Source organism: Choloepus didactylus, chromosome 3 (assembly GCF_015220235.1).
Source record: "Choloepus didactylus isolate mChoDid1 chromosome 3, mChoDid1.pri, whole genome shotgun sequence".
NCBI lineage: Eukaryota > Metazoa > Chordata > Mammalia > Pilosa > Megalonychidae > Choloepus > Choloepus didactylus.
Genome location: NC_051309.1, coordinates 31,042,721 through 31,069,848, shown reverse-complemented (window position 1 = coordinate 31,069,848; position 27,128 = coordinate 31,042,721).

Below are 27,128 nucleotides of genomic sequence, written 5' to 3'. Positions count from 1 at the left end.
GTTACACTGAAGGAAAAATGAAGACATCATAAAGAATAAAAAGAAAGGTTCCAAACATGAATGTACACTAAAGGATGCGGCTTATTTTGATTATCTGAAACACCGATATTATTGTTTACAAAGATTAGTGTGATGGTCAAAAGATTACTAATTTGAGTGAAGCTGCAAACCTGAAGAGAACAACTTATGAGTGAAAAATCTAAAATTTAAAGATTAAGGTCCTAATCCTATGGCATGGCCAGGATATAGGAATTATGATTCAAGAGAAACAAATATCACTGACATTATAAAACTGAATCAAGATTGTAATGACATAGTCAACATCTACAATGGTCCTGGGAGATAGGAATTAAAATTCAAACCTAGAATAGTAAATGTGGTAGGAGATGACAGAAAGTATATGCATATGATTTAAAGCAAAATTGAATAACAGTGACCATAATTAATGTGGAAACTATTTTATGCCATTAAATGGTCATCATTCAATATTTACTAATAGTTTCAATAGTGCCAATTTCTGTGCTAAAATTGATAAGCATTACCCCAATTAATCCTCACAGAGAAACTAATAAAGCAGATATTATATTATACCCCATTTTTTTGTATGTAAAAATGTCCCAAGTTTACTTTTTTTTAATTCTTACATGACTGTATATTGGCCAATTACTATACATTTCTTGTAACTATGTATTAGGTTTCTATTGTTCTATAACATATTACCAAAATTTAGTGGCTTAAAGCAAAGCAAATTTATCATCCTACAGTTTCCATGTACCATAAGTCTGGGCACTGGTTTATGGAATCCTCTGCTTAAGGTTTCATAAGCTGAAATCAAAGTGTCAGTGGGCTTAGCTCTCACATGGAGTTTGCAGTTGATTCCAAACTCATTCACATTGTTGGCAGAATTCAGTTACTTGTAGTTGTTGGACTGAAGTCCTTGCTTTTTGCTAGCAATTGTTCAGGAGTCTTTCTCAGCTCCTAAAATCTTCCCTCAAGTCCCAGTCACATGGCCTTCTTCCAACATGACAACTTAACTATTCAGTCAGCATGAGACTATTTTATTCATTATCTAAGATGAAGTCTTGTATATCATAAGATAAACACTGGAGTGACTATCAAATCATCTTTTCCATATTGTATAACCTAATCTAAGGAATTTCCTATCATATTCACAAGTTTGATTCAAAGGGACAGAAGAGGAGTGGAAGGGGGTAAGACGATGGCATAGAGAGCAGTGGAATTTGGTTAGTCCCCTGGAAAAACTTATGAACAACCAGGAACAACTAGTAAATAATTTGGAATAACTGCTGGGGGACAACCATTACTGTGCACCCTTCATGCACCAACCAGGATTGGGAGGACTGCTTGAGATCACAGCATAAAATCTGTAAGTAAAAACTGTGGAACTGTGCCAGGAGCCTCCTCCTCCCATGGCAGACTGCTGTAAAACCTCACTGTGATAGAAAGCAGTATTCCCAGAGTGAGTGAATATAGCTCAGTCAGCTCCAATTGTGGTTTTAATAAACAAATGTGGACTGCTGAATATAAGCTACAGACCCCCAACAAACAGACAGAAGCTTTTAGTGATGACTGAATTTAAAGAATAAGAAGACTTATCTATCCCAGGAGGGAGAGCCCAGAAGACCAGGTGTTAACTCTGGCTGACAAGTGAAACTGGGGAGGCCATGTACTGGCTCCAAAAAGGCACTTTCTGTCCCTTTTTCTCTCTCTCAATCTGAGAGACTCAGAGGAGAGCACCACAGCCATTTTCAGTATGCAGCACTCTAACCCATACAGGAGTGGAGATAACAGAGTTAGAGAGACTATTCAAATGCAGATGATAATTCCCTAGAGGGTGTGTTCCCTAAGAATAAGGAAGTGGAGACCAGCTTTCCCTGAGAGCCAGACCTCAGAGCTTGGGGAAAACAGCCAAAACAGGAACTGAAGTGGCTGCACCTCCTTAACCAGTCAGGAGCAAAAGGCTGACAGGCACCACCTGCTGGGCAGGATAGGAAAAGCACAACAACTGGAGACCTCATAGGAAAGTCTGCCATTCTCCTAAGATACACCCTGAATATAACCTCATTCTGAGACCTGAACCCATGCCGGCCCGGGAAAATCTAACCGGGGTAACCAAGGAAACCAGTTCCCTAGAAAACAGAAAACTATGATCTACACTAGGCCCAGTCAAAGGAACAAACTTACACCTCAATCAAGATATAGTTGAGATATTGTTTCACTTTAATGAAACAATCTATTAAAGAGTTTCAAAGAAATAAGCTAAATCACATCAAAGACCAAATCAACAAGTTCAGGGAAGATATTATGAAAGAGATGAAGTTGATAAAGAAAACACTGGATGAACATAAGGTAGAAATCAAAAGATTGAAAAAACTACTGGCAGATTCTATGGAAATGAAAGGTATGACAGAAGAGATGAAAAACACAATGGAAATATACAAAAGAAGATATCAAGAGGTAGAAGAAAACACTCAGAAACTGGAGAACAAGACATCTGAAATCCTATACACAAAAGAACAGATAGGGAAAAGAATGGAAAAATATGAGCAATGGCTCCAGGAATTGAATGACAACATGAAGCACATGTATGTACATGTCATGGGTGTCCTAGAAGGAGAAGAGAAGGGAATAGGGGCAGAAGCAATAATAGAGGAAATAATTAATGAAAATTTCCCATCTCTTATGAAAGACATAAAATCACAGATCTAAGAAGCACAGCATACTCCAAACAGAATAGATATGAATAGACCTATGACAAGACACTTAATAATCAAATTATCAAACATCAAAGTCATAGAGCGAATCCTGAAAACAGCAAGAGAAAAGTGATCCATCACATACAAAGGAAGCTTGATAAGACTATGTGTGGATTTCTCAGTAGAAACCATGGAGACAAGAAGGAATTGGTATGATATATTTAAGATACTAAAAGAGAAAACCACCAACCAAGAATCCTATATCCAGCAAGACTGTCCTTCAAATATGAGGGAGAGTTTAAAATATTCTCTGACAAACAATGAGAGAGTTTGTGAACAAGATACCTGCACTACAGGAAATACTAAAGGGAGCACTACAGACAGATAGGAAAAGACAGGAGTGAGAGGTTTGGAACAAAATTTTGGGTCATGGTAGCTCAGCAATGTAAGTACACTGAACAAAGATGACTGTGGGTATGATTGAAAGAGGAAGGTTAGGAGCATGTGGGACACTGGAAGAAAAGAGGAAAGATAAAGACTGTCAATGTATAACAATGAAACCTAGAGTGCTAAAAAATTGTGATAAGAAGTGCAATTATTCTTTTACATGAGAGAGAACAAATGAATGTCAAACTTGCAAGATGTTAAAAATAGGGTGGTATTGGGGAAAATATACAATCAATGTAAACTAGCGGCTATAGTTAACAGAAATATTTTATTATGCTTCCTTTAATGTAACAAAAGCAATATATCAAAGTAAATGCTTTTATGAGCAGGACCTAAGGGAAGGGTATGGGAATCTTCACATTGGTGATGTTAGCTGACTCTTTTATTCTACTTTAGGTTAACTCTATCTTTCCTTCTGTTGTTTTTATTTGTCATTTTTTTTTCTTTTTCTTTTTTTTTTTTCTTTTGTCTCTCTACCTTCTTTGACTCTTTCTCCTTCTTTGAGGAAGAAATGGAAATGTCCTTATATAGATAGTGGTGATGGTGGTAAATACATAAATATGTAACTATACAGGGAACCACTGATTGTTTACTTAGAATGGAAGGTATGGTTGGTGAACAAAACCATCTTTAAAAAAAACAGATTGATGAAGAAACCTTGAGGGCACTAAATTGAGTGAAATAAGTCACATAAGGACAAATATTGCATGGTCTCACTGACATGAAGTAATTTTAATATGTAAGCACATAGACATGAAATATAAGTTACCAGGATATAGAACAAGGTTAAAGAATAGGGAACAGAATGTTCAACTGGGTGAACTTAAGTGTTCAGAAATGAACAGAGGTTACGGTAAATCTTATTATGAGAATAAACTAACAGTGCTGAATGGTATGTGAATCTCGGTAGAAAGCGGGAAGCTTAGAGTCCCATATGCCACCAGAAGGAAAGTTGGAGGTTAAAAGATGGGAATGTCTAAAACAGTGAATCTTGTGGTGGACAATCTGTGATTAAGAGTACAAATATTAGAAATCTCTTTCATGAACTAGAACAAATGTATTATGTATAACTAGAAGCTAATAATAGAGGGGTATATAGGGAAAAATATATTACCTATTGCAAACTATGTACTACAGTAGCAGTATTTTAACATTCTTTCATCAATAGTAACAAATGTATTATACCAATACTATAGTCATTAATGGAGGTGGGTGGTTAGGGTTATGGGAGATTTGAGTTTCCTTTTTTTTGTCGTTATTTCTTTTTTGGAGTAATGAAACTGTTCTAAAAATTGAAAAAAAAAATTGTGTTGGATGCACAGCTGTATGATGGTACTGCGGGCAATTGATTGTGCACTTTCGATCTTTGGATAAGTTTATGGTATGTTAACAATCTCAATAAAATTAAATTAAAAAAAGTAAATGTACATTAAAGAAGCAAAACACAAATAAATTTGTCATGAGGAAAAAAACAAAAAAAAATAAAAAAGGACAGGAACATGTGGCTCATGCCCACTTAGAAAAGAAATCTTGGGGCTATATAAAAATTCTATCCTTACTCTGTGTCACTGAACAATTAACCATGAATTGCTTTCCTCTATTCTTAGAAATGCTCTTTCCAAAAAATGATTTTCTTATCTTAAAATTTTGAATAATAGGCCATATCTCAGAATAATGGATAAAGTAAAGCATTTGACAAAGCCTCTCAAGAAGAAAAAGTGACAAGGATAATAAACCCAAGGAGATCTTTATAACAACCCAACGACTTGGTCTTTGTGAACAGAGTTTAAAACTTTCATCATTTTCTTCAAGAAGAGCATTGGTAAATTGCTGTTAATAGTTTACTATCACATAGAGTTGGAATAGTTAGTCAATACATTGAGAAAAACTCAAATTCCTAGAGACAACCATTACAATTAAAAAAAAAGGATAAAACCCCAGAAAACAAAAACATACAATACATAAGGTCAAGTTTATTAAATAAAATTTCTAAAATCTTATATTGTGTCCACTTCTGCATCAACCACAATACTCTTGAGACTGTACTGTAGCTTTTGAGGCCCCACTGATTGAAAGCACAAGTGAATCTGTTTTTGAGTGTCTGGCTAGCAGACTAATTGCTTCCTATTTGGATGGTTTTGAGGTAGTTTCTGGCAAAACACTTCAAAACATACATTTGCTTATCTTATTCAGTCCAAAGTATATATATTTCTCTAAAAAGAATTACGAGAAGTAATTCAAACCCATATTTGGATTCAAAACCCACAAATGGCAAAAACATCAGTGGAGAATACCATTATTAGATAAGGTATCACTAACCATCTACAAATCTTCACAACTGACCCTACTTGGAATTACCAGGTATCTGAAAGAAGCATATTTGTTCCTCATATGAGCAGTGTGTCTCCCCAGTAAAGGCATCATTAGAGGGCCTCTGCAACGAATCCATAGCCTGGCACACTGTGCTGGTTTGTATATATTATGTCCTCCAGAAAAAGCCATATTGTTTAATGCAATCTTGTGGGGGCAGATTGATTAATCTTTTTGATTAGGTTTTTTGATTAGGGTGTGACCTCTTGATTGAATGTTTCCATGGAGATTTGACCCTGCTCATTCAGGGTAGGTCTCGATTAGTTTACTGGTGGCCTTTAAAGGGAGCTCTCACAGAAAGCAGAGAGAAGAAAATGTCCAGGGATATGCTAAGCCAAGACCCAGATGCTTGCTGCCACTTAGAGATGCTTGGAGATGTGGACAGAAGGATATTTGGAGATGCTTGGCCAAAACATGCTAGAACAGAGTGCTCCAGAGAACCTAAGAGAGACAAGCCCAGAGACATTCTGGAGAATGCTACTTTGAAATGCAACTTGGGAACAAAGGAACAGCAGACACCAGCCACATGCCCTCCCAGCTGACAGAGGTGTTCTGGATGCCATCGGCTGGTTCTTCATTGAAGGTATCATCTTGTTGATGCCTTAGTTGGGACACTTTTATGGTTTTGTAGAACTGGAAATTTGTAGCCAGATAAGCCCATTCCATAAAAGCCCAATTCATTTCTGGTATTTTGCTTAATGGCAGCACTAGCAAACCGGAAGACCCCACTGAATCCCCTCTCCCCCCATCCCTCCAAAAAAGTCTGAGCATATTCTTCAGGTTCTACTCCAATGTTTGTGTTTCCAAATACTTTTAATATTATAGCTCTATCTTTCCCCACTCTTTATATAATTATCTATTATGTAAACAGTAAAGACAACTAAAGTAAAAGTAAAATAGATGTTTTCTCCAAAACATGCATAATTGGGTTTTAAGATGCTTCAAAATTTTCAAATGATAAAACTTTCCTACTCCTGGAATGTCTTCTTAGCACAAAATCCCAAAATGTTTATACAAGGTCAAATAATGCTATCAGTTTCATGCCCACTGTTGTGTTTCACCTTTGATAATTGTCACCCAAATCTAAGCTAATTAAGAAATACATGAGTATGTTATTGGAATCATACTAGTATTGGGTATTTAAAAAATCCACAGCTTGTTTTTTATTTCAGGAGTAATAGAAATAGGAAAGCTAAAAGCAATAAGAGTATAAAACTTTTTAATACCAAGGGATGCCCAAAGAAAGAATGTTTTCTTTGCCCTTGAAGACTTCCAAGCTTTTCTTTGCTTAATAATATGGTAAATGTTCACCACAATGAGCATACACTGTGTAGGATTATACATATTAGATGTTAGACTAGACACGATGGTTTTGAACATTTCTACAGGTCCAATACTTTGTGACATGATAGATGACTTCAAATATTTAAGTATGACATTAGCATGTGTAGCTTTTAATAGTAAGCATATTAATACATGCCAGTCAAGGGAAGAAAATGTATTATAGAATGAATTATTGTATTCCATGGTACTCTGCACTTGTCCAACTATATTTTGTGTATTGTGTTTATTTCATGGCATGAATTTTATAAAGGCTTTTAATCACAAGAGTGTTTCCAGTAGAGAAGAAGGAGGATGACGAGGGAGATTCATGCTGTAGAATTACGGAAATTTTATAGACAGGGGAATATATGACTTAGCCAGACTCAGAGGACATGGGAATTGACTGACAATTTTTGGAAGACAATTGTTTAGGTTTGCTAAAGCTGCCAGAATGCAATGTACAGAAATGGGTTAGTTTTTACAGTGGGGATTTATTAATGTACAATTTACAGTTCTTAGGTCATGAAAATGTCCAACTCAAAGCATCAACTCTGAAAACAGGCTGCCAGCATCCAGGACACTTCTGTCATATGGGAAGGCACATGACCAGCATCTGCTGGTCCTTCTTTCCCAAGTTTCACTGCTTTAGCTTCTGGCTTCACTGGCTTCTTCTATCAGCATTCTAGGTTTTTGTTTTGTTTTGTTTTGTTTTGTTTTATGTTTTATTTTTCTGTGAGCTTCTCTTAATTTCATCTCTCTGTGTTTATCCTCTTACTCCAGTAAGAGAATTAAGACTCACCCTGGAGCAGGCCTCAGCTGAAATAACCTAATCAAAAGATTCCACAGGAATGGATTAAAAGAACATGATCCTTTCTGGGGTACACAGAGTATCTAAACTACAACTGTTACATAGAAGATCGAGTGGACTTGTTATGTATTATCCCAGAAGACAGAAGTAAAAATAGAAGGAAATCATAAGCAGGAAGATGTGAGATAAGAATTATGAGAGATTTCTCTTGGTTAGATCTAGCAACAATAAAATAAGTCTCCCTGTATAAATATGTTTTCTTTGCCCTTGAAAACTCCCCAAACTTTTTCTTTGCTTTAATAATCTGGTAAGTGTTCACCACATTGAGCATACACTTTGTAGGATTATTTACATACTAGATGTTAAACTAGACATGATGGTTTTAAAATTTCTACAGGCCCAATAATTTGGGATGCGATAGATGACTTCAAATATTTAAAAGACTGTATTAGGGAACAGTTAATTCAAATATGTGGCTCATGCTGCCAGAACATACACTTCTATAAGTTAGAGTGCTACGTTAGAGTTTATTCTGCTCAATCCTAAAGAAAAGTTTTCTCAGATTTTGACAACAACAAATGAAATAGACAATTTAAAGATCAGATAATTAGGGTTCTTTTATCTACTTAAAGGGTAGCAATTTCTCCTTCACGTGGAAATGTTCAGAGGAAGGATGGCCACTAATATAGGTCTATAGTAAAAGTACTTATGCATCACATAAGACCAACATAGGTTGCTCTGTATTCCTCCTAACTCAGACATTATTAGCCACCAGCATGTAAGCTCCCATGAGGGGTGAGGATCTGCTCATGCAATAACCCAAGAAGAAAGAACAATGCTTTGTACACAGAAAAGGTGATGGTTGATCAGTTTTGCCTCTTTCTCTGAATTTGTTCAGCTATGTTTTTGTGCTTAATGTTACTGATGGCCCTCCAGGAAGTTCTCTTGGTAGGAACCACAATCCTTGAGGTCACACAGGGAAGTTTCAGTAATTGTTGGAAGGTGTCTCCTTGAAGTCTACCAGTTCACTTGATGTGAGGCCGTACTAAGATGGTGCTCTTTTTGGTAGGCTTATTTATGCTTTCTGGGGAGGCAGCTCTGGTCTCTCATGTTGCTAACAGGCAGGTCCAGAGCATGACTTGCCTCATTATTCAGAACTTTTGTATTCTCCCAGTGTGCAAGACTCGGCAGGATCCCCCTCAATACCTACAAGTGTAGATACGTTAAGCACTAACAACCTTTTGTAGAAAAGATTGCTGGTTTTACCCAGTATCCATTCTCCACTTTTTCTAGAACAATAAAACTCCAAATTTTTAGTTAAACAAAAGGCCACCTGCAATAAAGACTACATTCCAAACCTTCCTTGCAGGTGAGATCTGGCCTAACATATGTAAGTATAAATGATATGTTATCTTTCTGAAAGTGTCTTTGAAGGGAAAGTGTATTTTTCATCTTCTTCCTCTTCCTGAATACCAGGCTATAAATATGATGGACGGAACAAAAACAGACCTCTTTTTGAATCACAAAGTGGAATTTGCATTTTGAGGATCATGGATCAAGAAGATAAAAGGATCTTGGGTTCCTGCAAAGTATGGGATCATCAAACTAGACTTGGATTTACTATGTTTACATGGAAAGAATAAAAGTTTATCTTAAGATACTCCTGCCCTCGGTTTTCTTTCTCTCACAGCCAAACCTATTACTAGCTAATGCAAACTTAATAATTTATAAAGGGCATTTCATCAAGATGCCATCTGGACTTCAAAACAACTCTACCAGGAGGTAATTTGTATACAGTGATTTCATGTCCTGGATTCAAAGTTCTGGAGATAGAGAACTTTTAGTAATGATCTAGGAGGCAGATGTGATGGTTTCCAGTGTAGAGATTTATAATTTATTTTTCCAAAGTACGAAGTTTTCTCTCCAGTATTTCAATCCTTGGAAATTGGGACTTGGCCAATATCCACTAATACTATTTGTAAAGACTTCATTTGTTTGGGGGATATTTCTGCTAAAGCAAATAGGGATATTTTTGCTAAAGCAAATAAGGGTACTGTTTACTTTTCCATTAACTCACTGTTCTTAACATTCTTGCACAAAAAGCAGACATTTATTTGATTAACTGCTTCTCTCTGGGATGATGAGCACACTGGCACAATTTTTTAAAACTCTGTATGAATAAAAAATTGTTGAGATAGTTTTTGATAGGTCTCAATGATCATATGATGTGGGAGTGGACCCTTTGGGGACTGATGCTTCAGAAGTGTCAGTCTCACCAAGGAAAGAGTTTGCAATCCAGTCATACCATGAACTGTTCTATTTTCAACTTACATGAGTTTGAGAAATATTATCACTAGTCTGCCTGCAATTTTTCCAAGGAGAACTGTTGGGCATAGTTCTAATTACACCAGATCCCTACCCATCTATCTCAGGTGATATTAATATTTTTGCTACTAAATATTTCTTGAATATTTTAACCATCATCCCATTGTATGTCTTTAATTTGAGGATACAATCCAAATTGTATCATATTTACTCATTGTCAAGTCATAAATTCAGAATTTAATAAAGTATATTCCACTAATCAAACTTTTCTTCAACACTGAACTGAAACGGCCAGTTATTTTTATATGGCTCATTTGTCTGGAACGCATTGCTTTCAATCCTGCATTGGCATCCATATTCTTAATTTAATGATGCTGCTGTAACTAATGCAGTTATCATTGTATTGAGGATTTAATCATTATTTTCCCCATGAAGGGTTAGAATGGCTCTCAAATCTCCTTTTCTATGAACTTTAGATTGAATTATCTCCTATTGTCTCCTAAGTGTAAATCTGTACCCTGTTCTACATTTAAGTTACTTAAAATAAATACAGTATTGCTTAACTGAATCATTTTTTTTAATCCAGAGCTTTGGAAATCTGCATTCTATTTTCTAGTTTACGAGTGGACGTGGTTTTCTTTAGCATGTAATCAATATCATTCATGAAAACATATTTCATTATTTTTAAGCAGAACTAAACACTATATTTGTATCTCCTACAGATATGAATATTTATGCTTGATCCTTAGCAGTCACGACAATTTTTTTTTTTATCAGCACCCTGAGCACAACATTTACAAGTTATTGTAAAATTTAAAGAATCCAATACATTTCAAAATTAGGAATTATTCAGGGGATATCCTTAGAACAGTGGAAACAAAAATAAAAAGGATAATGAAAAATTCTCCTGATATTTGGAGTACCTGGAGATTAAAATCCCAACTTCTAAATAAATGAAGTGTTGAAGAAGAAATAAAAATTGGGGTTACAGTGCTTTATAGAAAGGTAGCTCCACGTGAACACTATATAAACATCTCATATGACCAAAATATTCTGAGCAGAAAATTGATAGTCCCTGTCTTCACAGGAGAGAAAAATAGGAATTAAAATTATACATTAAAGAACAGTAATAATATGACAGATCTATACCTGGATATACATGTTTATATAAATGTATATGTGATTCCATACAAATTTTATGATAATTTATTTGAAAATATAAATGAATGAATACACTACTCCTTCAATAAATTCAAGAAATGGCTATTAACATGATCAATAAATTAAACAATTTAACAAAAAGTTGAGAAACAGTGGCAAGTAGAGAGTGGAAAACAATAAAGACACTACAAATAAATATATACATATATGTATATACATGAGTAAACCATATGCATTTTATACACAGATCACACACACATTTGTAATGTGTGTGTAGGTATATATAAATATATAATTAGATACATGATTAAAACTATTATACAAGAAAAGGATAGTCATACACTATTGGATATTAAATAATATACATATTTAATTTTTAAAATTCATACATATTAATGATGTTAATGAAATATAAAAGTTCATTGATAAGCTAAACATACTTGCTACATACCTGATTATTTATAATTATTTTCCTTTAATGCCTACCCAATAATTTCCACATCTTTTACAAATTGTTTGTCTTTTACATGCATTGTATGTATTTTGTCCAAATCTGTAATTTGTTTTAATTTTTTTAATGATGATCTTTGAAGATTAGTGTTTCTAATTTTGATAAAGTCTAAATTTATAATTTCCCTCTCTATGGTTAGTGTGTGAGTGGTTTTTTTTTTTTCAGTCTAAAAAAATTCTTTGTCTAACTCAAAATTATGAGGATTTCCTCTTACATTATTGTTTTATTTTGTTTTGTTTGCCTAGAGGAATTACAGTTTTAGCCTTAATCCCTAGGTCTTTGATTCATCATTAATTACACGGTATGAGGTAGTGTTCAAAGTTTATTTTTTGATGCTCTTTTTCCATATATTTATCCAGTTATTCCAGTATTGTTTAAGAAATTTTCCTTTCCCCATTGAATTTCCTTTGTTCCTTAGTCAAAAGGTAATTGGACACATGCACACACACACACACAGAGTCAATTTTATTGAAGTCTATTTTAAATTACAATATTTAAATAAGTAAATAAATAAATAGAAACAATTAGCTAAGGATTCTCAATAAATCCACTAATACCTTAAGGACCTGTAGTATGTCCTTATACTTGTAACTTCAAAACACATGCTTAGTGCTGAATTTGTTTATTGTAGGAGTAGCATTAGTTCACAAAATACACCTGTTACTCTTCACCTAGATTGTAAATAACCTCATAGCCTTGTTTCATTTGGTATAATTTGTCCTTGATCACATATATTACAAAGACACCAAATATAGAAAAGATAATTTCTACATCTGTACAGATAGAGTATTATTAAGAAATGAGGCAAATATCAAGGCCTTGAGTTGAAAAAGAAATTTTTTTAGGAAGTTACAGATAATTAGAAAGGAAAAGGTAAAATTTTAAATAGAAAGCAAATAATAAGGAAATATATTTCCTTTGGTTCAACTGCAGAGAACTTTCATTTCTGTTCTTCTCTTTGTTCATAGTAAAACCAAAATTCCTTACATATGGCCTGTCCGTGTAGCATCTTCAGAACTGTGTAACATTTGGAAAATTTTATTCATACTTAAGAGACCAAAAATTTTGCATGTGGGATTTGGCCTGTTGCCATTTAAGAAAAGCCTAGAAAACTTTTAATTGCTGCATTCAGATTTGGGATGCCAAATCAGTGTCAAAGTAATGGGAAACAAGCCTGATGATTCTCTTATCTAAACAACCACATGAGATTCATCCAGGGGATGTGACAGATCAGTGGTTAGCACATGTTCTACCAGCCAGGATATTTTAGTGCATGACACTGTATTGTCTGACTAATTATGGGATAGCTCAAAGTAGAGGTTTCTACTGATATTCAGGAACCAGAGTCAGTGGAAAGCTAATTGCAGGGTCAGAATTGAACATTTGGAGGTAGTAGCTGTGTCCTGATTTATTAATTCAGACAAGACCACAGTAAGAAAAGATCAATCATGCTGTTTAGCAGATAAATTACATGCTCGATTTTTCAAAGGGAAGAAAGAACATAGTCTTAGTTTGTTATAAATGCACAAACTTCTCATTTGTTCTGCTGAATTTGTATTTTAAAGAAATGGAAGAGATTACAAAGACTGCCCTTTACATCAAATGCATATAGTGAGTGATTTAAAAAATTATAAACTTTTTAAGGACAAAATGGTGATTTTTTTTTATGGAAGTGTTAGGGGGAATATGACCATTCTATTACCATAAACACAAACTAGATTAGAAAATTTCTTCAAATGAGTTTTTATTTTAGCATTTGAGTGACATGGTGATGCTTGGTTCATAGATGGGAAACCCACTTTTTGTTACCATGTGTTAGGAGTTTCGGCTCCATTCTTATTTCATTGATATTATACATAGATTAAGCAGAAATGTAGCAGAATGCAGAGAGAGTTTACAAGCTGGGATTAATAACACACAGATTGAGATATTTAATGAAATGGGTGCTGTAACATAGCAAGGTCAGAATGACTGCACTTCTTGACTCAATTCAGTAACAGAGAACTATGGAAATTTTTGAAGAAAAGAAAGAAAAATGGGTTTTTAAGAGTTGATAATGTTTATCTTTTAAAATATATTTAAAAACTATTATAGGTGAGAATCATTAGCCTACTTCTCGTGTTGCTCCAGCAGATGAGAGAAGGATGACTGGCAATAATCGTAAAAACAACAAACAACAACAAGAACATGGGTACAGTCTGGGAATTTCTATCATGCATTTTCTATTCAAAAGAATCATAAAATAAGATAACTGTAATGCTACAAATGGTAATAAGTTATGTCACTGAACATTTTGAAGCAGTTTATATAACTACAGTTTAGTCACAGTGGCATCAGAATCAAATACTCTGTGTACTATTAAATAAATTCAGTGGTTTTCACACTCTGCTCTAAAGGGTGATAAGATGGAGCCATGGAATCTATGTGACTGGGAATGAGGTGGGTGGGAATCTGCATTGTAGGGCTCTGCATCCTCCTACCCACTCTGCCTTTTTCAAACTGTGCTTTGCCAACAGTTTTCCATTTTATATATTAGACTAGCACTTTAGTTGGAATGTAGATCTACACCTAAAAATTGTCTTTACAATGAAAGGGGAGGATGACTTCTATAATATTGTCCATCTCTGAAAGCCTAACACATTATCTGTTGCAGTCATGGTTGTGAACACTGTGGCACACCCAGGAGTAAGAAAAAGCCATGGATATCAACTCACAAAATCTTATCTCATAGGTGAAAAGAGAACCCGAACCAGGAGAATCCCTCTGACAAAACTTTCCCATCTGAAACATACTGACCTCTGAGTAACTAGCCTTCCTATTTCCACACAGTACAAAACCCTACCTATTCTGGTATTTTATTCCCAAGCCTATAAGTGGTAGGTAGAAATTTCAGTTGGCAAGCAGGTGGTTAGTTAGTTCCATATTGTCACGTAATCCAAATTATTTAGTCTCATGTTTGTCCCCTTCTACTTTAGAATCTGTACAAACAATTCATTAATATTCATGCAAAATCACACATAACCTTGGAAGGTTCTGTGAAATGTGTAAGAAATGCCTGCTTACTTAACACGCTTAGAAAATTACCTGGAAATATGGAACTCAATTATCATGTTCAATGGGTCTTATGATAAGTTAGTCAGAAGTTATGATCAGAAAATTCCTACAAAATAGTCCTTACTCCAAATATATGTACAGTGGCAGAATCTACATAAGACAAAGTAATTAACAGGCATACAAAAGTTTTCTTTGAAATTTTTCTGCCTGCTTAGAAACTTCGGTAAATGGACAAGACAGAAGGATAAGCCCTTTTTTTAGTGAAGAACATAGAGGTTGATTCTATAGCACATGCATTGACTCACTGTAAGACAAGGATGTGGAACAGGTTGAATATATTAAACTGCTGCCTCGGATGCATTTGCTGATGTTATATGTAAACATATAAAAATTAATCATTTGAATCATGCCAATTCACAGGTGACTCTATTAAAAACTCTTAACTATAATTAGTTCTGAAGCAGGTGTAAGAAATTTGACTGTAAATGTTTAAAACCAGTGTAAGTTGCTTTGGTTTTGGTTTTGCTCTGAAAAGCAATTAAAGTTAATATAAAAACTCATCAGTTAGTTGTAAACTGATGTCCCACTCCCAAAAAAATTGAGTAAGAGGATGTGGTCTTTGTTATCAGCTGAGGGGTTCATCATCAAAAATGTGGTCCTTAAAATACATTCCAAATATTTTTATACAGTTAATAATGAATGAGTGCATAGTGAAACCCTAGTCCTGTACTTTAGTAAACTTCATTTTCCAAGATATTATGTAATATCACAATGAGACATTTGCTTCTCTAGGAATTAAAGAGAATTACCAGGGTGAGAGCACCCACTCTCTTTCCCTCACCTGACTTCTCTTGGCCTCCTGGTTAGACACAGATATACTCAGACACAGGTAGGACATACAAAGTTGCCAGAAGGAAACAAGCACAATCCCCAGGTACACAATTACCTCTAACAGGTCTCTAGGCATCTACAATCTCTAGAGCAATGGCTACAACTATACCAGTATTCTGTCTGTGTGGGAATTTAGCCTGATAATCAGTTGAATCCCAGCAGACTGCAGGAGGTATTGTAGATCTTTTGTCAAATATATTTCTAGCCAGTCGCACCCTGGGGATCTCTCTGGAATCTTTATAGGAGATATTAAAATCTTTGAGTCTCTAAAACCTGTTTTGATGAAAGAACAGCAGCTATAGGGCATGTGAGTTATCCTGATCATATATTTTATTCCAAAGGAAACTTTTGTTTTATATTTCTGGGGAACATCAGAAGCCCTTGACTCCCAAAAGCCTTTGGAGAGTTCCTTTCAGTGAATCAAGCTTTCACAACTAGATAAAACAAAATGCTAACTTACTCCCTGCAACTAACTTCATTTTAACTCCCCCCGGAATGTTCTATTTTATGCATTGCCTGAACTAGTTCTCCTCATATAAACCCTGTATTGACTTTTCCAGAAAAACCATCCCCAATCTACAATTGTGGACTTCCCTTGAGGACTGTCTCTTGCCTGGAAGGAAAAAAAAAAGAACCATAAGGTAATCTAAGAATTGAAGCACTCCCTCTATTTAGAATTTAGCACCTGTGCCAGTTTGAATGTATTATGTCCCCCAAAATGCCATTATCTTTGATGTAATCTTGTGTGGGCAGATGTGTTATTATTGATTAGATTGTAATTCTTTGATTGAGTGTTTCCATGGAAACCCACCCAACTGTAAGTGATAACTCTGATTGGATAACTTCCATGGAGGTGTGGCCCTGCGCATTCAGCATGGGCCTTGATTAGTTTACTGGAGCACTATATAAGCTCAGACAGGAGTGAGCTTGCTACTGCCAAGAGGGACACTTTGAAGAATGAACAGGAGCTGAGAGAGGAGCTGAAGCTTACAGAGACCTTTGGAGATGGCCTTTGAAAGCAGACTTTTGCTCTGGAGGAGCTAAGAGAGGACAAATGCCCCAAGAGCAATTAAGAGTGACATTTTTAAGGAGCTGCAGACTAGAAAGGAACATCCTGGGGGTAAGTCATTTTGAAACTACAACTCTGGAGCAGATGCCTGCCACGTGCCTTTCTGGACGCCATTGGCCATCCTCCAGTGAAGGTACCTGATTGTTGACACATTATATTGAAACAGTTTATGGCCTTAAGACTGTAACTTCGTAACCAAATAAAATCCTTTAATAAAAGCCGATCCATTTCTGGTGTTTTGCAAAAAGGCAGCATTAGCAAATCAGAACACCACCTAAGACATATTCTGCTACAATTCAGAGTGCAGTAACTTTGGGAATGTAAATCAGTGCAAATATCGATATTTATACCAATTAAGGCCTAGTTTTCCTAGCATCCCCTACTAGGCTATATTCTGAGCTATTTTGTTACCTAGAGATTTTTAAATATTAAAACAAACAATATTAAAATTAATTTGTTGAATAGTATATACATAAATTTATAGTGGAAAAATCAAAAGGAAGAGAATGGTAAAATTAAGACTAAGGAAGACTACAATTAAATCAATGGTGAAGGAAGGGGATATGGATTCCTAAAATTAAAACAAGAAAAATTTTGAACATGGAACAAAAAGTATACTTTAAAAAGCACACATACACATAAAAAGCATACATACCAATGTATCAAACTCTAGGAAACTTTATAGGAGAAATGAGCTGAAAAATCAATGTAAGATATATTAATAAGAAACCAAGTGTTTTTGACATCTTTTAAAATAATAATCTATATCAACCATAAAACCCAAATTTTATCATTAATTTTTATCTTCTTTACTAAACAAATGACTTTGTTGCAAGTATAGGATCTCACAACCAAAATATGTCCTAGGAAGGAATTTATTATCAGCTCACAAAGGTGCAATACAACAGAAATATATTCAAAAGGAGGAGACTTGGTTATGATGATAGTCTTGTTTTTATTTTTATTTTTCCCATGCTTTGATACATTTTTCAAATGTGACCAGGTAATTTATTATATCTTCCCCCAATAAGTATTCTGTGAAATGTGTAGTTCCAGACCCAGAGTATTTTGTTTTAATATCTAAGATAAGGGCATGAATGTCCAGGAATCTATGATATTATGTAATGTCACACTTGACCTGAAGCTGATGGTCTAGGTGGGGACTAAACTTTATAAAATGCTACCTTCCTCCCTTGAGACAAAAATTTTCATGAACATGGCTGCACAATGAATATTAAAGCTATTTAGATTTGTTGAGGGGAATCAGTTTTCCCTTATTAGACATAAGAGTTATATTTATTTCAATGTAGAATCATATCCCCATAGCTCTCATGTTGGGTTCTAATTTCTTCTCTACAAAACCAAACTGACCGTACTTGAAAATCTAAATGCCACCTGTAGATTTAACAAGTATAAGGAATTAGGATGACTGGAGGGTGATGGGAGGGAGAGGGGCACAGAGAAGAAAAAGAAATATTGAAGACATGGCTCAGGAACACTGTAGGGCAAGTGAGGTTCTCTGCAGATGCTGTTAGATTCTTTAGCACAAAAGGGCTTGGTGCAGGGAACATGATTTCACTTTTCAGTTTTCTACCTTACTATTGAATTTTAATGTCAGGGGCTTTTACAAACTTAATGACAATAAAGGTTACTTGAGTAAATGATGAAATCATGTGCCATTTTTATTATTTCCATATTTTTAATATTAAAACCAAACCATAACTTGATTTTTTGAAAGAAATTAATAGAGAGGAAGAATCACCAGCATGGCAAATGGGACAAGAGCTTTCCAACTGCCCATCCCCAGCCACCGCCCATCACACATAGCATTCACAGAGGAGAGGATATCTTCCCTGGGTTCACTCCTCCATAGACAGAAGCCGAAAACACACACACCTAAGTTTCAGTACCAATCCATGCTTAGCAGGAAGACTCGTGGAGGCTGGAGCATAGTTCCCAAACCTGCCTCTGCACCTGATTACTAACAATGTTATTGATCTTGTTAATCAGAACTTCTGGGGATGGCATAGGAGTCTGCAAGCTTACAATCCTTCCCTGTGATGAGGATTAGCAGGGATCCCCAATAATCCTTTTCCCCAATCTATGCTCTGATGCAATAGCTAAACAAGCTAACTCATAACAGTATTATTAATTGTTGAATAGGTGAGAAATGAATAGAAAGGGGAAAACAAAGAAATGATCCATAATTGATTGTTAGATTTAATACAAAATCAATGCATGGACATCTCATTTAATTTTGAATAATGGCACCATGTATTAAAATTTATCATGGTATGCTGTAAATGTGCTGCATACAGTGCTAGGTGTTTTCACATATTAATATTTATTATTCCAAACAATAACATGAAGTAGGTATTATTATATTAATTTTATTTGGTATGAGGTTATATAGCTTCTAAATGGAAAAAAACCTGGATTTTTTTCTCAAACCCAATGTTTTGTTTTGTTTTCTGCCATTCTATAATGCTTCTATTGAGTTCCAACATTTATAATCTGCAATGCTAGAAATAGTCCTTTATTTATTTCAATCAAATTTAGCATTCTACTCAATTTTTATCCATATTTACCACCTTCCCATACAATGCATTGATAGCAAACCCATTTTCCAATAGAGAATAAAAATGGATCTGAGCTCTGAACAAAATAGAGAAACTCTCATCTGCCATCATGAATACTTATGTAATAGTGACATAACCCCTGTCCCCAAATCGTTCTGTTAATGATATGGTGTGTCATGAATTATTTGTAAAACCCATAGTTATATGCAGTTTGTTTAATGACAGACATCAGTCTTGAACCTCAAGTAAGCTGTGATTGCACCCTAAATTTCTGTTTTTTCAGCTGAAAGCAAGTGTAGTCAGTCCAAAAATATACCTAATTTGACATGGGGCCTGTAGTCTCCTTTAAAAGAACTTGTGACCTGGAAACTGTTCTGACCTCTGTAAAATGTAAAGGACTAAATTTTCAATAAACACTCATTTAAGGATATAATCCAAACTTCTATAAATGTTTGTCCACATTATTGTTTTAATTACTTCATAAAGTTAAAAGTTTATACCAGGAATTACACAAAAAGTACTAGCAATATATGTTCTGGAAAAAATACTCCAACCAAGATCATTTCCTACACTTTCAAATGCCTACAGTCCTTTCCAGTATTAGCTGATTCTCTGAATAATAATTATGAAGCAAAGAAAATCCTCCAATTTCCTTTAATGTACAATTATTTATAATATTTGAATAACTATACAACTAAAAGGTTTTAAAATGCATATATATGTATTAATAATCCTTTTACTGTAAGTGTTAATCCTTTTACTGTAAATTTTTCAAGTGCAATATTAATTAACAATATAGCAATTACTTATGCATATCATTTAATTGGCCATACATGTACTTTCCCAGCCATATTCCAATAAATAGAAATTTATTTTTTGAAAGGTATATTCCATGAAAATCAAATTATGAAATTCATTTCAAGGAGAAAAACTTTATGGATCAGAAAACTTACTTGACTACAAAATTAACTTGAAGAGAATCACTAGTAATGCAACACCTAACATTAAGTGTCACCTGAAATCTAGCCACACACATTTGCTTCCACAATACTGGCTTTCTTCATGTTCATATGATTTTGACCTTGGCATGCAATTATTCAGTAATTCAAGGTTTACTGAAGGATAGAGACAACAGATCAAAATTTGTGAATGGCGGAAAGAGAAAAACAGCACTAAAAACACTCAGAGCCTACATAAACAAATTCATGTAATCTAAAATTGATCAACATAATCTTACTAGGGCAATAGTCACCTCTTCTTCTTCTTCTCTTCGTCTGCTACCTCTGCCTCCTCCTCCTCCTCCACCTCTTCTTCTTTCCTTCTCTATATCATACATTTAAGAAAATGAAAATATGTTAAGATCACACATATCAACTTCATCACAATGAATTTCTAATGGATTATGTCTAAGACAGGGCAATTTATTAAATTAATATGGACAGGAAATTTTTCTTGTAAATGCAACAAAAAAAATTAGTATATCTCCTGCATTTATTTTGTATGTTTTTCTACAATAAATAAATGGTTCTTAGAATTGTTTTTTGAGAAACAATGTAAATAATGTAAAGGAAAAATCATGAAGTACATTATTAAAAAAAAATCATCTTTCTAATTTGACAATCAAAGAGTTTCAAATTACCAAAGGTGTTTTATGGATTTTGAAGTTACCAGAACATTAAACCTGCTTTGTAAATTAAAAAAAAAAAAACACTGGGCCTTTTTCTTTTCTTTCCTGTATATGTCTGCACCACATCAGGCATTATATTTCAACAGTACATTTTAGGGTCGAGGAAGATAATAAATAACATGATTGTTTTCACCCAAATTCAGAACTTTTCACAGTATTTAAGTGTTCTGATTTGCTAAAGCTGCTGTTATGCAAAATACCAGAAACTGATTGGCTTTTATAAAGGGGGTTTATTTGGTTACAAAGTTACAGCCCTAAGGCCATAAAAGTGTCTAAACTAAGGCATCAACAACAGGGCACTTTCACTGAAGGATGGCCGATGGCAAGCAGTAAACTTCTGTTAGCTGGGAAGGCATGTGGCTGGCATCTGCTCTGGGGTTCTGGTTTCAAAATGACTTTCTCCCAGGACATTTCTCCCTAAGCTTCTGGGGATGTTCTCTTAGTTTCTCCCAGGCAAAATGTGGGCTAGCAAAAGTCTGCTTCAATGGCTATCTCCAAAATGTCTCTCTCAGAGGAAGTGCATTCTTGGTTCTTTCTCTCAGGGGCAAACTCTGGGCTTCATTTCTTAGCTAAATGTCCTTCTGTTTGCATCTCCAACCACTTCTAAGTATCTGTGTCAGCTAGCATTTGGGCCTGGAGCTCTTTTTAAAGGAAAACTAATCAAGACCCATGCTGAATGGGTGTGGCCTTGCCTCATGGAAATAATCTAATCAAAAGTATTACCTATAGTTGGGTGAGTCACATCTCCATGGAAACATCCTAATCCAAATATCCCACAAGATTGGATTAAAACATATCTTTTGGAGGGGCATAATATGTCCAAACTGGCACAGTAAGTGATGAATTTAGACAAATAGTTATATTTTATATGTTATATCAGCTAAAGTACACACAACATTACTTTGGGAAATGTGGCTCAATCTTTGTCTACATTTGGGCTCCCCCAAAATTCCCATCCTTATTTGAGCTTATCCCACAAAACCAGAGGCTTTCCTTTTAAGAAATATCTCCTGCCCTTTGATTACTACCCATAGACAAATGGATTCAAAAGATAATCTATGGGGGTAGACAAATAATGCTCAGTTCATCACTGAGATGGGTTTGATAGATTTAATTATGCATTCTAATTTAGACTTGTTCTTAATTCACATTTTTGTGAGTGTGAACCCATTTTAAGTATGATCTCTTGAGCATATATATTTAGTTAAGATGTGGACCAACTTAATGAGGATGGGTCTTAATCAAGGTTACTGGAGGCCTTATAGGAGAAAAAAAACTGGCAGCCATAGAAGGGAGAAAGGAGAGGAAATTGCCATGTGACGGGAAGCAAAGATAAAAGCCAAGAAACCCCCAGGATTGCTGGAGTCATAATTTTATAGTCTTTGGAGAGAGCAAGTCTTGCCAGTACCTTGATTTTGAACTTCTTCTAGCCTCAAAACCAGAAGCCAATAAATGTCTGTTGTTTAAACCAAATCAGTTTGTGGTATGTGTAGTAGAAGCTCAGGCAAACAAAGACAGTAAGAGTAAAATCATCTGCTGCTAAAATAGCTTGCTTTTCACTTTCATAAACACAAAACTTAACAAATAAACTTTTGATCCATAGGGTATGGCTGATTGCAAAGCAGAAGAATTCAAGTTTCTCAGAACTTCAGAACTGTCTGACTCTGACCTTCATGAATTGATCATCTATCACAAATCCCAATTACATCTTCTTTGTGCATCATCCTTGGAACACTGATCCTATGTAGTGAATTGGCTGAAGAGAAATAAAAAGTGTTTTTTTGTGTGTTATATTGTGTTGACCTAGTCTGACTCCTGTGTGAGCCTAGAGTTCTTATTCTAATGACTGGAAGAAGAAATCAACAGGTCTCTTTCTTGTATGAAATTTTTGAGACACTGTAGCACAGGCAACACTGATATGACACCCATATAATGGAAAAGGAGAAGGAGATCATTGGGTATTTATGGATTGAATGCTATCTAGTTTAGAACATTAAGAATTCCAAGTACAAGACCCCAATGACACTTTGAAAATTCAAGCTGTGTAAGCATGATGATATATCTCTCTTAACCAGGGCATTGTTGCTTTTCAAAGTGTTCTAGCCACAATGGAAGTGGTATGGCAGCAGACATAAAGCAGACTTTCAGAAAGAAAATATCAACACAAGGGGCTGTGAGGAAACCTGTGAGACAGAAACCTGTGATTTCGTTTAATACATTTACAGGGATGCAATACCTTTGTGAAATTGCTATAGTGGTAGATGAGAGTAAGCTAATAACAAGTCATACATGTGCCTGCTAGATCAGTGATCAGCAAACTATGGCCCATGCACCAAATCTAGTGTTCTCTTTGTTTTTTATTGGAACACTGCAATGCCCATTCATTCACATATTTTATCTATTTTCTATGGGTACTTTCATGTTAGAATAGATTTGCAGAGTTGTGACAAAGACCATATGGCCAGCAAAGCAAAAAATATTTACTATTTGGCACTTTACAAGAACAGTTTGTTGATCATAATGCTAGGTAATAACACCTGCAAAATCTGTCCTGTGTGGACTTAACTCTGTGTGTGCTATACATTTGCACAGAAAAAGCACAAGAAAAGTCTCTATTTTCAAAGAATTTATAAACGTGCCTGAAATGCTGGCAATTAGAGTAATACATCAGAATTATCTACAAATATAACAATGCCTTTGATTATAAAACTTGTCCAGAAAAAAAGTCAGTCTGCAAATATATATTAAGTACTTCCTCCACTCCATTCCCTCCCCTTGCTAAAAGTGTTACAGCAGTCACCAAGGCATGTACTGCCCCTGTTTTATTGTAGGAATTAGAAAAACAGACACATAAATAGTATGTTTTTACAGAGAGGTAGTTTAAAGTAGAAAATATAGCAGAGAAATGTGGTAATATTGCTTAAGTTGGACCCAACCCACTACTTGGGGCCAAACCCATTGAGCCCAAATGAACTCCAGCCAACTTTCAACTGTAACAGTGAAACATAAATGCTAATTTCACATGTTACTGAGCTTTGTGGTGGTTTGTTTCTCAATAATATTGTGGGATGCACCAATACACCATGACTTAAATCAAAATCTAAAATTTTTCCACCTCCTACCAGGTCTTATGTGATCTACTGTTAGTTATTGTTTTGACATCTTTAAGTGTCACTCTACTTTTTGTTCACTGCTCCAGCCACACTGGGATACTTCCTGTCCCTTGGACATGTCAGTCACTTTCCTGACTCAATGCTCTGATTAATTCTGCCTGCAAAGCTTTTACTCCCTGTTCCTTTTGGGCTTCTCCTCTCCTCAATCATGTATGAGAATACATGTCATTTCATTAGAGAAAATTTCTCTGACTACACTATGTAAAATAGGACACTATTTACTCTCTATCTCCTTAATATATTTATTTCATTCTTAGATCTTTATTACTATCTGATGTTATGTCATGCATTTTTTGTTTAATTACTTATTCATTGGTCTCTTCCACTAGAATTTTAACATCATGAGGGCAAGGGCTGCATTTGTTTTATTCCTCCTTCTATCTGTAGGCCATAGAATAGTGCCTAGTCATATTCTAATTGTTCAATAGTATTTGCTGAATGAATAAGTAAATTGAATGTAACAGGATCACTTGTGGTCTTCAGAACCAGTTATTGCTGTTATTTATTTTTATATATACATATATATATATATTTTCATTTACTTCGAAAGTTAGTAAAGTCTGTTGCATAATGATCTTATTTTCACTGTTCTATATTTAAAGGGAATGATTTATAACTATGCTTCAGGTTGAAAAAAATTTGGAAATCTATGCAAACACTCCTCAGTATATTCAGGAATGCTTTGAAGGAAACTGGACTCTTGGCAGTCATGTAGCAAGAGTTTACTTGCTACAAAAAGTGAACTTGAAAGTCTAGTAAACACAAACAGATTTGTATATAAAGATTGTATGTCAAAGAAAGCTGTTCAATATGTAAAGAATCATTTCTTAGGAAACAATTTCTAACCAAACAATTTTAGTCAGAAAGAGAGTGCTTTTCTCCAATACCTTCAATATTCATTCCAATATCCCCAATAACATATCTGTGAACCTGCAGATATTCTAAAAGCACAGTTGATCATCTAAGGACGCAGTGGGCAAAATAATTTTAAAAGAAAAATAGAGATTTTGAAAATAGCTTGGAATATAAGTAGAATTATGTGAAAAAAACAAAACAAAACAAAACAAAAAAACTAGGTTTTTTTAAGTATCAAAGCAGAATAAACCAAAAATAAGACTTTTACAGATCTCTGAATGTATTTTGTTTCATGACGGAGATATTGCAAGCATTTAAAAACATTTTAGGTGACTACATAATGTATATAATGTACTAACTTTTCCAATATTGTACCTGTCTTCTATTTTTAGTTTGTATAGAGTTTTATTCATAGATCATTAAAGGAAATGCTTTTAATATGTATTAGGCTTCAATATAAATATTTACAGGTTGGTGGGAAGGATTTGACAGTAGAAATTGATGATCAATAATTAGTTAAAAATGGAAAAAAAAAATCTCTCTTAGGGATTTTGTAAATTTATACCCTCAAAAAATGGCACAGCACTATGGCTTAATTACTGGAGAAGTTTGTGATTGGATGTCTTAATGACTGACCAACAAGGCTCGATTTTGGATGCTATAGAATTCCAAATAGATCAAGCTGACCTGAACAGCAAAACTCATTGACTCCACTGCTGTTCCTTCACCCATTTTCTTCAGGCTTATAAATACAGTTCATGCCTATATGACCTAAACACTGGATTGTGGCAGGGTCAATTCACTGTTTTCACTCATCATAATGACTGATTTGGATTGTCACACAGTCAATATGATTGACTGTGTGTAAGTTGGCCAACAAAACTCAAAGTTACCTCTCCATGGCTGCTTTCATCATGACATATAAACATAGCTGTTTTAAGTCTTTCCAGAGCAATATGCAAAGAGTGATTTTGGAAACCAGCCTATTCATTCCACCAATGCAGATGTACAAATCAGATATTTCTCCCTTTATCCATAGCCACCAACTCCTCTTAGTCTCCACTTGGCCCTGTCATAGTTTAGGGCATTGAAATGTTTGCCACTTCTATGAGTCCTCTTACATTTGGTTCATGCCTGGTATTCAGATGACTGACTATTTTCTCCAAGAAATGTGATGTAGGACTTTGCCACCATTTTCTTGCCTAGTCTTCAGGTTCCCATGATATGATACTATCATATTTGCCAACCAACATGAAGCAAATAATTTGTTATTTTTAATTACCAATCTGTTTCCTAATCACAGCCTTCAAGTTCTAGTTCAGGGCTCAAGAACAGTATATTAAGCAAAAAAGCCTCCTTAGTTATATAAGAGAGGCATTAATCTCCAGGTTCACCATGGGCAGGGCTTGATATTGACTTAGAAAGCAGTTTTAAAGAAAATTTCTCTCAAATTTGAAGATAGAAATCTCTTAGCTCATATATGACCAGGGTACTTTTGTTGGGAATTCTTAGATCCTATGTCTTACAGCCAAATAATTATATTTTTGTCATACTTTCTCCCTTCCAGTTAAAATCTGAAGCAGATTAAATCACGTTTTATATACAAACAGTAGTACTGTAACATTTCAGTGTAGTGATGCAGCCTAAAGAAATTTTAATCATTTTCATAAGACAGGGATGCATAATGCAAACTTATTGCACCAGTATATGCACTACTGTTTTACTTCAGTGAAAGACACACAATGTGTAAATATTGGTGTTTCATTTTTTTCTTCTATTGGTTAATAGCAAGTATGCTAAGAGTTTGAGTAGATAACCAGTCCCCAAAAATATATTTACTTTCTAAATACTCAAGGCATTGAAGCAAGTCTCATTCCAGTGTGAACTTAAAGCACCTACTTATATTAGAAGATTATTAAAAATGAACTACAGAAGTAGCTTTAATATTTTTAAAAGGTTGTTCAAATTGCTTTTTCCCAGTAAAATTATTTTGAGTTGTATTTCTTAGCAGTCTACTTACATTTACTCTTACTCTGAGAAGCAAGATTTTGTTTGCTGCTTTGGTGGGAAATATTGCTAATTAATATATGATTAATTTTTCCTAAAGTTAAATAAATCTACAAATTGTAGCATTAGTAATTTGCTAGAAAAGTATGCA